The 15,101-nt window shown below is 31.8% G+C and overlaps 1 long non-coding RNA gene across 4 annotated transcripts; it reads right to left on the reverse strand.

The window, feature by feature from the left end:
* Nucleotides 1–10,928: 10,928 nt before the first annotated feature.
* Nucleotides 10,929–14,398, reverse strand: LOC137489332 (uncharacterized). 4 transcript variants are annotated; one of them, XR_011008749.2, is made up of 7 exons: nucleotides 14,354–14,398; nucleotides 12,707–12,764; nucleotides 12,524–12,617; nucleotides 12,243–12,400; nucleotides 12,052–12,147; nucleotides 11,760–11,877; nucleotides 10,929–11,082 (listed from the first exon to the last, which is right to left on the reverse strand). It is a non-coding gene; the product is annotated as an uncharacterized lncRNA (long non-coding RNA). The 4 variants fall into 4 exon arrangements; XR_012400437.1 differs by lacking the exon at nucleotides 14,354–14,398 and adding an exon at nucleotides 13,720–14,018 and having other exon boundaries at nucleotides 11,748–11,877; XR_011008748.2 differs by lacking the exon at nucleotides 10,929–11,082 and having other exon boundaries at nucleotides 11,432–11,877.
* Nucleotides 14,399–15,101: the final 703 nt, after the last annotated feature.

The raw sequence follows: 15,101 nt of genomic DNA on the forward strand, positions 1-15,101 counted from the left end.
CAATAGGTAGTGCTGATGCCTCACAACAAAAAGGTCGCTGGTTTGAGCCTCGGCTCGGTCAGTTGGCGTTTTTGTGCGGAGTTTGCATGTTCTACCCGCATTCGCGTGGGTTTCCTTTGGCTGCTCCGGTTTCCCCCACAGTCTAAAGACATGCGGTACAGGTGAATTGGATGGTCTAAGTTGTCCATAGTGTATGAGTGTGAATGAATGTGTATGGATGTGTCCAGAAAACATCATGAAATTGTCATGAAAATGGGGGGAAATCAAGGAAGCCATAAAAAAAATACTGTATATTATGTTTAATTTGTGGTTAGTTTTGATCTTAAATACCTCATTTGAAATTAAATTTATTTTTGTTTTATTTGTATAGAAATAAAATTTTAAAAAGATATTTAAATAATAAAAAATAAATAATATTATCTTTGACGTTATTAATTTCGCACTTTTGTGTTGAAATGCACCAATATATATTGTCCATTTTTAATGACAAACATATTATTTATCAAAGGAGAGGTATTCTTATATATTTTGGGCCCTGTACACTGTAAAAAATCCTGGGTTGCACAACATAAATCAATTAACTTAACTGTTTTTGCAAATTCAATTAGACTGAACATAAAAAAAGCAAGTTGTCCGAAAAAAACAACAACAACAAAAACAACAAAAACTGTTGATTCGATTCATTTTAGATAAGTATTTCAAACAAGAAGCAAAAATTGTGTAGCAAACTGTGTCTCAAAAAAAATGATCTGCACATTTGGCTTGATCAAATCAAAAGGAGTTTCTACGGTGCGGGTGAAATCAAACGGGTCTTTAGGGAAATGAATCAGGAGCTGAGCTCAGTTTCCTCTCAGCAGATAAAGGATCTCCATCTGGGGCACAAGGGAGATTCACCATCTGTAAGAGGTACAACAGGTCATGAGAGAGACTCCTTAATCAGAGAGGGAGAGAGATCAGAGCTCATATCAGTTTACTGTAATTATACCAGCAGATTTACAGCATTACTCAAACTTTTCATCACATGTTTACAAAGTACAAGTGTTGAGAGAACCTACCCAAGATCCACTTCTGTGTTTAATGAAGGCATACGGTTGAATCAAAATTATAGCCCTCTCATGATTTTTCTTTTCTTTTTCAAATATTTCCTAAATAATAATATATATTTCCCAGCACTTCATATTTTTCTGATGAAGAAAGTCTTTTATTTGGATGGTTTTTAGAGCTTGGATGACTGCACCGGCACCAATCTCTGCAATGACTCGAATACCTTATTAATAAAGTCATCTGGAATGTCCAAGAAATGGAAGACTCAAATTACCCCAGACATGCTCAATAATGTTCATGTCTGGGGACTGGGCTGGTCAATCCTGGAGCACCCTGATCTTCTTTGCTTTCAGGAACTTTGATGTGGAGGCTGAAGATTGAAGAGCACTATCCTACTGAAGAATTTGCCCTCTGTGAATTGCAATGTAATGGGCAGCACAAATGTCTTGATACCTCAGGCTGTTGATGTTGCCATCCACTTCAGAACTCTTGCACGCCACCATACTAGATGTAACCCCAAACCATGACTTTTCCTTCACCAAACGACTGATTTTTGGCTCCATGCTGGTTCCAATAGGTCTTCTTCAGTGTTTGTAATGTTTGGGATGCAGTTCAACAGATGATTCAAACCTCAAACACATTGCTTCCTTTTGTGACAACATGGGAAAATCAGCAAGCCAGAATCAACAAAAAAAAAAAAAAAAGCCAGATGAGATTACAATTTGCTAAATAACACTGGGAAAAAGAATAATTTTTGGAGACATGTCCTGTGGTCTGATGGAACTAAGATTGAACTGTTTGGCCATAATGACCAATGTTACATTTAGGGGACAAAGGGAAATGCTTACAAGCCTAGGAACACCATCCCAACTGTGAAGTATGGGTGCAGCAGCATCATGCTGTGGGGCTGTTTTGCTGCAGGAGGGACTGATCCACTTCACAGCAGACTTGTTAAAATTTGCCACTTCACAGCAGACTTGTTAAAATTTGCCAGACTAGTTAAAATTTGCTCTAAAGACAACAGAGTGAATGTTTTGGAGTGGCCATCACAAAGCCCTGATATCAATCATATAGAGAATTTGTGGGCAGAGTTGAAAAATATTGTGCGAGCAAGACAGCCAACATATCTGACTCAGTTACACCAATTCTGTGAGGAGGAAAGGGCCAAAATTCCTTCAAACTATTGTGAGAAGCTTGTGAAAGGATACCCAAAACATTTGACCAAAGTTACACAGTTTAAAAGCAAAGCTAAAAATACATCAGGAAATGTATGTAAACTTTTGTATGTTGAGAAATTAATAAAAAAATTCTCAGAAAAAATCTCATTATTCTGGCATTTAGCAGACGTAAATCATTTAGGTAATCGTAACAGACCTAAAATAGTAAAGGTTTAGTATGATTTACCATAGGACTTTTTTTTTTAAATGGTTATGTTCCTTTTTTTAGAGTGTATGTAAACTTCTGATTTTAGCTGTATATACACAATATAATGCTTATATTTCTCTTTACCTGGTTTTATGTTGTGTGTGTGTGCATGTCCTTGTCTTAAGTTGTCAAGTTTTAATTAAATTTATTAAATTTAATTTTAGTTACTGTTTTTATACTATACGTTTATTATGATTATATGTTTTCATGTATGTTATGTTACATTATATAGATTAAACAGATTCATTTTTAGATTAAACTATTTTTTTCCATCAAAGGTTTATAGTACTTCAAGCAATAAAAATGTTTTTTTGTTTTGTAAACCAAAAAATTTCTGTCTGTGTGTCTCTGTGTGTGTGTGTGTGTGTGTGCGTGTGTGTGTGTGTGCGTGTGTGTGTGCTTTTAAAAGAACAAAAAGATAAATAAATAAACACAGCTAAATAATTATAATATAAAAGGACGATTTTGGAATATGAAAACACCAAATGTCATCAAAGGCTCTTGAGCAACTGTGTAAACAGTTTATTTAAGCGTTAATCAGAGGAAATTCAGACCACCGAGCCAAGAATCAGCACGACTGTCCCTTTCACTTCTCTGTTTTATTAATTCCGTTTCTCCTCCGCGTTTCTAATGAGAGTCAGCAGGTCTTCAGAAAGCGATTCTGTGATTCAAAATTAAAAGGCGGCGTTTGAAAGGCAGATTTTCCTAATACTCCTGCCCTCCTGCAAAGCCTCATCCGCCTTCAAAGACGCCTCTTCAATCCTGCATCCAGACTCCGGCCTGGAGCTCCAGGAGCAGCGTGAGGATATTAAATATTGAGACATGCGCACATCATTATATTAAGCACTAGATGAAAAAAAGCACTCGCATTTTGACCGTTTTGCAAAGTCAAATCAGTTAAATGATGATAAATCCATGCATGATGGGAGAAAAGCATCATGCTGATAAAAGATAAAGTATTAAAGAATAGAATAAGCACTGTAAAATATTACAATTTTACCAAAAGGACATTTTTCAGTGATGTCAGAATTATTAGCCACCCTGTATATTTTCCCTCAATTTCTGTTTAACGGATAGAAGATTTTATATCAACACATTTCTAAACATAAAAGTTTTAATTACTAATTTCTATTAACAAATTTCTTTGCCATAATGACAGTAGATCATATTTTACTAGATATTTTTTAAGACAATAGCATTCAGCTTAAAGTGACATTTAACTACATTAGTTAGGCAAGTTATTGTATAACTGCGGTTTAATCGGTAGATAGTAAAAAAAACTATATATATATATAGCTTAAAGGGGTTAATAATATTGACCTTACAACAGTTTTAAAACTTAAAAATTTATTGTAGCTGAAGTAAAACAAAACTTTCTCCAAAAAAATTACATGTATATTATTTCAACAAACAAAGAATTAAAATCTTATACAATACATATTTAAAAAAAATAATAATAATAATAATTGTGGTTCACTTTAAATTTTTTTGTTTGTTTGTTTTGTTTTACTTATAGTCCCCCTGAGATTTACAGTTAAGTTTATATGCACTTACATTTAAATTAGTGCTGTCAAGTGATCCAAAAAGAAAGCTTGTACAGTCCATATACCGTTCTTATTTATTTTGTATTTGACATACCAACTTATCCAGCATATGCTTTACACAGCGCATGCCTTTCTAGCTGCAACCCATATGCATACATGGGATACATACGTTTCTGGCATATATGTGGCTGACATATATGGGACATATATGTTCTATGCATGTAGGGGACATATATGTTTCTGACATATATGGTAAAAACATGTTTTTGGCATATACGTGGACAAATATGTTTCTGGCATATATGTGGACATATATGTTTCTGATAAATATGGACATATATGTGTTTTATATATATGGACATATATGTGTTGGACATATATGTTTCTGGCATAAATATGGACATATATGTTTCTGACAAATATGGGACATATATGTGCTATACATGTAGGGGAAATATATGTTTCTCACATAAATGGGTCATATCTGTTTCTGACATATATGGGATTTATGTTTCTGCCATATATGGCACATATATGTGTTTTACATACATGGACATATATGTTTCTGCCATATTTGGGAGATATATGTTTCTGCCATAACTGTTGAAGTCAGAATTATTAGCCTACCCTAGATTTTTTTTCTTTTTTTAAATATTTCCCAAATTATATTTAACAGAGCAAAGAAATTTTCAAAATATGTCTTATAATATTTTTTCTCTGGAGAAAGATTTATTTGTTTTATTTCAGCTAGATTAAAAGCAGTTTTTGATTTTTTAAAAGCCATTTTAGATTTAAAATTATAAGCCCCTTTAAGCTAACTTTTTTCCCAAGAGTCTACAGAACAAACCATCATTATACAATAACTTGCCTAATTACCTTAACCTGCCTAGTTAACCTAATTAACCTAGTTAAGCCTTTAAATATCACTTTAAGCTGTAAAGAAGTGTCTTGAAAAATATCTAGCAAAATATTATTTATTGTCATCATGGCAAAGATAAAAGAAATCAGTTATTAGAAATGAGTTATTAAAACTATTACGATTAGAAATGTGATGAAAAAAAATCTTCTCTCCGCTAAACAAAGTTGGGGGGGGAAAAATAACAAGGGGGCTAATAATTCAAGGGGGCTAATAATTCAGGGGGCTAATAATTCAAGGGGCTAATAATTCTGACTTCAACTGTATGTGGACATAGATGTTTCTGACATAAATGGGACATACATTATGAGTTTTATACATAAATGTGCCATATATGTTTCTGGCATGTGGACATATAGGTGTTATGCAATACACTCTTATTCACTAACATACACCATACGACCAATTTAGTTTATTCACTTGTACCGGATGTCTTTGAAACTGGAGCACCCAGAGGAAACCCATGCTAACACAGGGAGAACATGCAAACTCCACACAGAAGTGCCAAGTGACCCAGACAAAACTCAAACCAGCGACCTTCTTGCTGTGAAGCAACAGTTCTAACTACTGAGCCACAATTTATAATAGTTTATAATAGAAAATAAAAATAAATGTTTTATTTAAAATAAATAAATAATTGTAAAATAATAATATAAAAAATATTTGGTAAATTATTCTCCAAAATAAATGAATAATAATTGGTCTGCATTATTATTTAATCTAATTAACATGTTAAAGTATCAACCCTGGTATAAACGTTTAAAAGGAACAATTAAAATTACATTTCTGTAAAAATAAACAACTCAGCAAAAGTGCAAGCTGGGAAACTTGGCTACTTGTTCAACCTACTTAATTAAAATGAATTAAAACAACACAATACTTAAGTTTTTGAGGGACAACTTATTTGGTTTATGTTTAGTCTACTTAAATTTTCGAAAACAATTAATTTAATTAAACAATTTGTGTTAGGACAACATGGAGCCATTGTTTGGAAAACAGCCTTTTTACAGTGTATGGCCAAAACCAAATAGAAGAGTGAGAGATACACATGTAACAGAATCTTATCGTTTAGAAAAAAAAAGTCATACAGTAAGCGGTCACCGTCGAGAAGCGGCTGGCACCTTCTGACCCAACATTACTAGCGATGACAGAAACGGTTCCCTGCAGAACCAGCAAATACAATCCTCATGAATATTTCAAAAGCATCTAGCAGGCATCTGGTGCTACCTTTCAGACCATTCGTCTATATGTGGTCAAAGGAAGGCTTTATATTCCCATTTTCAAGTGGATAAAGCCTATAAACACAGTGTAAACAGGCATTTTATCCTGAGCACAGCAAATAACAGCATTTTTCCAATCATAAACTATTGCAAATTACAGCTATTATGTAAATATGACTCGCAACATGCAATTTTGACTTCTGTTTGAAACACACACAGATGGAAATAGTTACTGAGTTCTAGTTAGTATTACTTGTTGATCGCCGGTTGTTTGATTACTGTTATTATTGTTCAAATTGGAGGAAGTGAAACCACTCCAACCTTTTATTTCCCCTCAGAAACTACAGAAATAAAGCTTTCATAAGAAAACAAGTAGAAAAAAATTATATTAAGGATACAGGTATATATATATATATATGTATATGTATATACACAGTTGAAGTCAGAATTATTAGCCCCCCTTTGATTTGAATCTTCTTATTTAAATATTTCCCAAATTATGTTTAACAGCCCAAAGAAAATTTTCACAGTATGTCTGATAATATTTTTTCTTTTGGAAAAAAAATCATATTTGTTTTATTTCGGCTAGAATAAAAGCAGTTATTAATTTTTTAAAAGCCATTTTAAGGACAAAATTATTAGCCCCTTTAAGCTATATTTTTTCCTGATAGTTTGCAGAACAAACCATCATTATACAATAACTTGCCTAATTATCCTAACCTGTATAGTTACCCTAATTAACCTAGTTAAGCCTTTAAATGTCATTTTAATCTGTATAGAAATGTCTTGAAAGTTATCAAGTAAAATATTATTGACTGTCATCATGAAAAATATAAAAGAAATCAGTTATTAGAAATGAGTTAATAAAACGAATATGTTTAGAAATGTGTTGAAATAATCTTCTCTTCGTTAAACAGAAATTGGGGAAAAATAAACAGGGGTGGTAATAATTCAGGGGGGCTAATAATTCTGACTTCAACTGTATATATATATATTTGGGATACATTGATTAGATTAGATTTTGGTTGTATCATTATAGTCTGAGGAAAAATCACGTTTTCACGGTTATCACAGGTATACACATGCATTCATTAATTTATTACACAACTAGTTTAGGAAATCACACAAAAACTCCTTATATTATCAAGTGTTAATTATTGTTGCTCAGTTACTCACAAAATAATAATAAAAAACAAACAATAGTCCATTTCTCTTGGACCAAAAAATTAGTGAAAAAAGTTTTTGTGGGATTAAACATAAATAATTATTTTTAAGTAATTAAACATGGGTAAATATTTTACACTAAAAATCAATGGCTGAACAATGATGAATGACTGAATGAATGAATGAATAAATAAATAAATAAATAAATAAATAAATAGATAAATAAATAAATAAATAAATAAATAAAAATAAGAATTAATTAAAAATGCATTTGTCCAAATCTAAGCTACATATTAGCTATTTCGCTTTTAAAGAGAACAAATGTAGTCAAAAGCTGCTGAACCTCTGTCTAAAAGACACTTTTGATCAACTATATTGCAATTTTGTCTGTTTTTTTTTTTCCATTTTGTATTTTTTATTTATTTTTTTTTAAGTAGAAATGTATATATACCATACAAAGTTTGAAGCTGATCAGTTCAGTTCTTGCACATGGTAAGACGTGAACAGTCCTTAGTTAATAGCCTCGGCCATAGTTAATCCAGGGTCCATGGGTAATAGCTCTGGTGTACAAGCTCAGAACTTCAAACTAGTGCATGTTGGCATAACTTTGTTTAGTTGCAGCAGTTTTGTGCTGTGCAGAATTGCAGTGTTTAGAAGCCTTTAAGAATAATTAAATGTGACAGATTAAAGTGTGGTTAATAGTGAAATCGATTAATCATTGCATCCTTAAAACAAAAATATATTGTAAAAACATTGTTATGAATAGTTTATTTCTAAATGTTCTTTAAACGCTTAAATCTGTACATTTTAAGGGCTTTTTTTAACAAATGTTTTTATTAGTTTTAATTTTTTAATAATTACCAAGCAACACAACAACAATAATCAAAAATACATGAAATAAGCATGATAATACAAAGAAAATAATGCTAATAGCTATAATTAAAATACAATTAATTGATTAAATGAATAAAAATTAAGTTATTATTAAAAAACATTCATTCATTCATTTTTTTTTTCGGCTTAGTCCCTTTATTAATCAGGGGTCACCACAGCAGAATAAACCAATAAATTATCCAGCATATGTTTTAAAGAGCAGATGCCCTTCCAGCTGCAACCCATCTCTGGAAAACATCCATACACACTCATTCACACACATACACTATAGACAATTTTAGCCTACTCAATTCACCTATAGCGCATGTCTTTGGATTTGAGGTGGGAAACCGGAGCACCCGGAGGAAACCCACGCCAACAAGGGGAGAACAAGCAAACTCCATACAGAAATGCCAACTGACACAGCCAGGGTTCGAACCAGCGAACTTCTTGCTGAGAGGTGATTGTGCTACCCACTGCGCCAACTTGCAGCCTTTTAAAAAAAACAATAGGCCATATAAAGGGTTTCAATGAAAATATAATGAGGTAGTCTATAGGGGTAGTGAGTATATTAAGCATTACATTGCTGCTCAGAATTCGCATTATATCGGTGCAGATGATCAAGAAATGGTTGCCATATATTGTAAAACTTTTCAATATTATCAATAACTCCATAACTGACTCTTTCCATGTGGAATATTTGAGTGAGATAAATAAACTATGTCTTAAATTGAGGAATAGAATCTGATTTCCACAGTTTTAGAATGTCAATCTTAGCAATAATCATTCCGTATTATGGTGCTTTATATGGACACATTATAATCCAATTTTAAAGTCTTATAGGACATTATTTATGGTTGAGTAATGATTAAAGAGCATCATTTCTTGTATTTTTTAAAAAATATTATGGGATTGTTAATTTTAAAATTAGTGATATTTATTTAAACAAATGTTCAAGTAAAAATAAGGCTTTCAGAACAATATTAAATGCCAAATAACTCCACTGTAAAAAATCCTGGTTGCTTTAAATTTTTAAACTAAATCAAATTAGGAGTATGTTGAACTTATTTAAATGTTAAACTTAAAATTTAATAAACTTAAAAATGAACTTATAAAATTAAGTTATAACATAATTAACATATGCTGTCTTGACTAATTGATCATAATATTTTTAAAAAGTTGTTTAATAAATTTGAGAGAACCATGTCGGAATTCTCTAATTATAGCATGGAATGAGCCTGAGGAATGTAAATTAATAAAGAAATATATTATGAATAAATAATAAAATATGAATAATTATGTAAAAATCCCCAATTAAATGTATTATGCAGCTATTAAATTAAACATAGAATTGCTTCTTTTTATTATACAGTGGTTTATTGAACAAAATGTGGCTCTTAATAATCTTATAAATTAATTCATTGTTATTAACAAATTATAATTGCATTAGTTCTTATTGTATCTTAAACTAAAAACATAAAAAATCATCTATTGTGTCTTAAACTAAAAACAAATATCTAAAACATCTACTAGATTTAGAAAAATCGCTATAGATCACAAACCTACACTGTAATCCCGAATAAGTTGACAAAACTCAAAAAATTTGAGGTAATCAGTTACGTCAAATTTTTTAAGTTATGAAATTATCTATTTTAAGTAAACAGAAACATTAAGTTTTGAGTTTGTTGTACTCATGCAAGACACTTCACCTAACTTAAAATACCCAAGTTACTCAGCTTATACGTTTTAATTGCAATTAACTTAATTGTTTTAATTTTCCAAACTTTAAATACTTAGTCACCCAGCTCATACATTTTAATACCAATTAACTTAATTGTTTTAATTTTTCCAAATTTTAAATACTTAGTCACCCAGCTCATACATTTTAATACCAATTAACTTAATTGTTTTAATTTTTCCAAACTTTAAATACTTAGTCACCCAGCTCATACATTTTAATACCAATTAACTTAATTGCTTTAATTTCTTTCAACTTTAAATACTTAAATCACCCAGCTCATACATTTTAATAGCAATTAACTTATTTTTAATTATTTATCTCACCTTTACATACTTAGTCACCCAGCTCATTCATTTTGATAGCATTTTTTAAAATTAACTTCTCCATCGTCAGTTTCACAAATAAAATTAGCCATTATTTTAATCTTTAAACCCCATAAATCTGTCAAAATAAATCTGTAATTTAAAACACACAGACAATACAATTTTAGACATTTATTGTTAAAGAAAAAATGTCCAGCAGTACTTTCAAATTTGTCTCCTATGCAATTACAAATGTCTTAAAACAATAAAAACTATTAGACGTAAAGAGATTGAAAATGAACACTATTCTGAAATTAATAGAATTTACCCACAATGTAAATATGATATCAGACATAAGAGCCTCAAGAAAAAACAACTATAAGTTTGATAAAATTTAATAATACATTAATAAGTGTAAAACTTAGTCTTAAGGCATTCGTTAAAAAAAAATAAGTGCACATTCTGTGAAGTGACTCGTTTAGTGTAAACTACACAGAAACTGTAAATATATATATATATATATATATATATATATATATATATATATATATATATATATATATATATATATATATATATATATCTCGTTGAAGTCAGAATTATTCGCCCCCATTTATTTTTTCCCCCAATTTCTGTTTAACGGAGAGCAGATATATATATATTGTAGCGAGGCAGAGGGAAAACAGCAACACAGTTGGATAAGTTTACAGACAAGTCCCCGGAGGGTGCTTTATTTACAACGTGAATGGGGTGTAAACGGTGCTCTTCTTTAAGGTGAGGTGCTCTGGTGCTACGGGAAGTAAGTGAAGGACAGTGAGTAGTCGGATGTGGGATCGTCACGAGCTGGAGTCTGCTGTGGAGAGACAGAGAGACAAGCGTTAGCGCATGGAGTCATTGGGTGAATGAAGCTCATCTTCTCCTTGCGTGGGCTTGGTTTATATGCCTCTCCACTAGATGACGTCCAGCTGTGAACGATCCTGTGTTGATGATGGTCCAGCTGGGTTGAATTAGCGACCAGGGCGACTGATTCTGTCATTTACTTATTCCAAACCTGTTTGAGTTTCTTTCTTCTGTTGAACACTTAAAAGGTTATTTTTGACCAAAAAAAAAAAAAGCTGAGACCTGTAACCACCGATTTCCACAGTATTTGTTTTCCTATTAGAAAGTCAGTGGTTACAGGTTGTCAGCTTTACTTAACTTTTGTGTTCAACAAAAGCAAGAAATTCAAGCAGGTTTGGGACAAGTGAAGAGTTAGTAAATGACAGAATTTTACATTTGGACAAACTATCCCTATATATAATAAAATGCATACTTACCAATTAAAGGTAAATAAATGTTTTGAAGTTACTACCCCAGAGACAGTCTTTATTAAGTTAAAAAAAAAAATAAAAAGCTCTACATCAACTCATTCTTTAAGGTTTCCATGCTACGAGACTTTTTATTTTCCATCATCCATACCAAGCAAAACTTTTTGCACAAGTTCAAAGTCCTTTACTATATATTATGTGAAGAGCATACATTAATCCATACAAGACAAGAAAGGTCTGGAAGTGTGCTGTGGGTGGTGTCCAATTCATTCTTCAGGACAACAGAGACCCTCAGTGAATGCAGGGCCAATAAAGTATCTTCAGTCAGCAGGATTATCAATCTAAAAACATAATTCAAGGATATTAATGTAAGGACAGTATCAAAATGACTGAGCCAATATTATATGATTCATCAACTATTCTTGATTACAAATATGTTATTAAGTAAAAGTTTTCAAAACTTTCATCTTTTCATTAAACATGCCTAATTGTGAAAAGAATGAATGAAGTCTTACCAGGGTGTTCCTAAAGAATCTTAAGTCACGCTCACGCAGCAAGACCAAAAGACCTCTGATAACAGTAGTCCGTCATGAACTGACATCATTCAGTTCCTGGAAATCAAGAATCAATTTTTTAAAAATTAAAAAAATAATAATAATTCAAATTATATTTTAATGTATACTTTAACACGTGACCCCAAACATACCTGCTCATCATAAACCTTTAAAAGATTAGCCAGGGTATCTGCTGTCTTGCCAGTTTTGGATGCTGTTTGCCTTAAAATTGTCATCAAATTAAATAGGTGGTGGTCCAGTTTTGCAAAGAATTTGTGGGGAAAATTCTCATTTGTAACATGTTGGTACTCTGCAAACAGCAAAAAGAAACAAGAGAGGATTTCATAAAACAAACCCACACCACAAAATATACAATTCTAGAAAAAATGTATTAATATTATTATTATGTTTCATTTACTTATCTATTTTTTACCTCAGATGAAAATCAGGTGTTGATCAGATGTTGAAATCAGGATTTTCATGTTGTAAACTGAACTCAAGGTCTAGCTGAAGTTTCACTTTCCTTGCTGCAAAAGTATCATTGATAAATACACTGTAATATTTATTTTATCTGGATATGCCAGGCATAGTAGTACAAAATAAATATTTTACCCACCTTTCACATGCCTCCATTTAAGAACCTATCTGTAGTCAGCAACACCTGACCTTCAATTCTGTATGTACACAAAGTCACAGTGTCATTTAGCTGAGAGTGGAAGTAGTACAATTACATGATGTCTAACGTTAACCTCCAAAACGGTTAGCAATAGAGCTGATTATCATGTTAGTTGCTTTGATTTGATGAACACAGATTTAATTTAAACAGTATTGAAATTTCTAAAACTGAATAGGACGACAAAGAAATTTAAGGCCTGATTTTAAAAGCTAGAAATAACAAAACGTACCTTATTGTCTAATGATGTAAAAATATATAGACTAAAATATTTATATTTTTAAGATATAAATATATTTTAAGCTACAAAATTTGCACATCAGAAAACTGTCTTCTTTACCACGTCTTGAATATTTTGTTTTGTTATTATTTTATTTAATAACATAATTTTGTATTAATGTGTTATAGATATGCATACTTTGTTTTTTAGGCTGTTTATATTCTCTCCAGAGTAGACATTTTAAAAAATAGATTGAAAAAAAAAAACTTTTATCATACCTTTAAAATACATTTGACCTAAATGACATTTAAACTCACTTAACTGATCGCATTAATCAGGTAATCATTGATATGCAGAGATGTCGTCTTAAGCGCGAGGAAATATTAAGTGTTGATCAGTGCTGGTGATTGAGGTAAAGTTAGTTTTATATTTACACATTCAGACTTTCACCTTAATAATATAATTTCAGAAAGGTAATTTTTGCATATTCTTAATGGTGAAATCATATTAGCAGCCAATGACTTTCAAAGTACAACATTGTTCAGTCAAAAAAAAATAGTGCATTTAGTGTAATGTTGTTTTCATGTCATACTTGCATGTGATTTCAGAACGAATAGACAAAGTACCATGGTAAACAATATATGGAGCGAGTCACAAGTTGTTACTAAATGAATGTATGAATATAAAACCAACTTTACCTCAATGTGGTAGTGTAAAATGAAGCTCTGCTCTGTACCTGCTCAGGTGAGGAGCGCAGCTTAAATGTTCTCCGTCAGGCTATGCTCATACATGGATCAGCAAGCAACAAGCTGCGTGTGACAGAGTTAAGTTTTGAGACTACGTTTTTGCGCGTCATCAGAAAATACCGTTAAGTGTTTAGTCGGAGATCATTTGAGTTATGATTAACGTTACGTTTCTTGCGCCTTTCGTTTCCGAAGTGCCTACAGATCGCGAAGATAATACCACATTCACAGACTGGATGGAGTTCAGCGCAGCGCCATGACATGCGGTTGTGAGAGCGCACGTCTCCATGACAACTTCAGCACAGGCTGAGAAAAGGCATACTCGCGCCAAGATTTAAATTTTTTTGAAAAATGTAATCTGCCGATTTTAAATATTTTTGTCTTTATCACACTCTGTTAAAATTCAGAGTTAACACATTACAACTAACGCTAACATTGCACTGATTCTAACTTTTTAAACAGTAATGTTAACGTTAGTTAGCAACAAGTGAGGCTAAATATGTTTTCTGTAATGTACGACATGTAAACGCACCCTGATTAACTCTACATTACATTGAACTGTTACTGTGATTATATTAATTAAAACATACATTTAATATTTCTTGGATTTGTAAATATTTTACTTACTGTAGTGTGAAGCGAGGCCGATCCGCCATCTTGAAAAAAACCAATGAAGCATGAGCACGTACGTGAACCTGGATGACGTCAGACGCAAAATCACTAGGCTGACAGAATTTGAGTTAATGAAACTTTAAAGAGACATTTTGTATAAATTAAACCCAGCAGAATTGTTCACCTTACTTGAAAGATTAAATTTTTTCAAACTCAAAAATAAGAAAAAGTTCTAAATACTCATCAAGGTTAATTAAGATAAACGAATTTTAATGATTTAAGTTAATAGAACTCAACTCAATTAATTAGTTACAGCATTAGGGTTTACAGTGTACTAGAGTTATTAAAAAAGCAAAAATAAATAAAATAAAAACAAGACAAAATAGACTCATGAATAAATTAAGAAGTTAAAATCAATGCTAAAAATAAGTACTAATTGCCAGGAAGCCTCAATACAGCCGCAATTATGCGCGACATCTTTACATTCCGCATTGATATAATAATTGATGGATGTTACATCTGACAGATCTGCAGACGTCTTTAGAAAAGCCTTGCTTGATGGGAATTCAGCGACAAACACAATCGTTTTCATCATTACATTCCACCCAGCTTGCCCTCAGACATAAATGGCTATTATTTTACGCATGTCTCTAATAGTAATAATAATGGTGAAGGAATTAAGGAAGGACTCCAGCCAAGAAAAGGTTCTCAGCCCAGAAAGCAGTGTGCCATGAAATGGAGGAGTGAAGGCGCATCATTCACG

The sequence above is a fragment of the Danio rerio genome, chromosome 25 (genome assembly GCF_049306965.1).
Source record: "Danio rerio strain Tuebingen ecotype United States chromosome 25, GRCz12tu, whole genome shotgun sequence".
NCBI classification, from domain to species: Eukaryota; Metazoa; Chordata; class Actinopteri; order Cypriniformes; family Danionidae; genus Danio; species Danio rerio.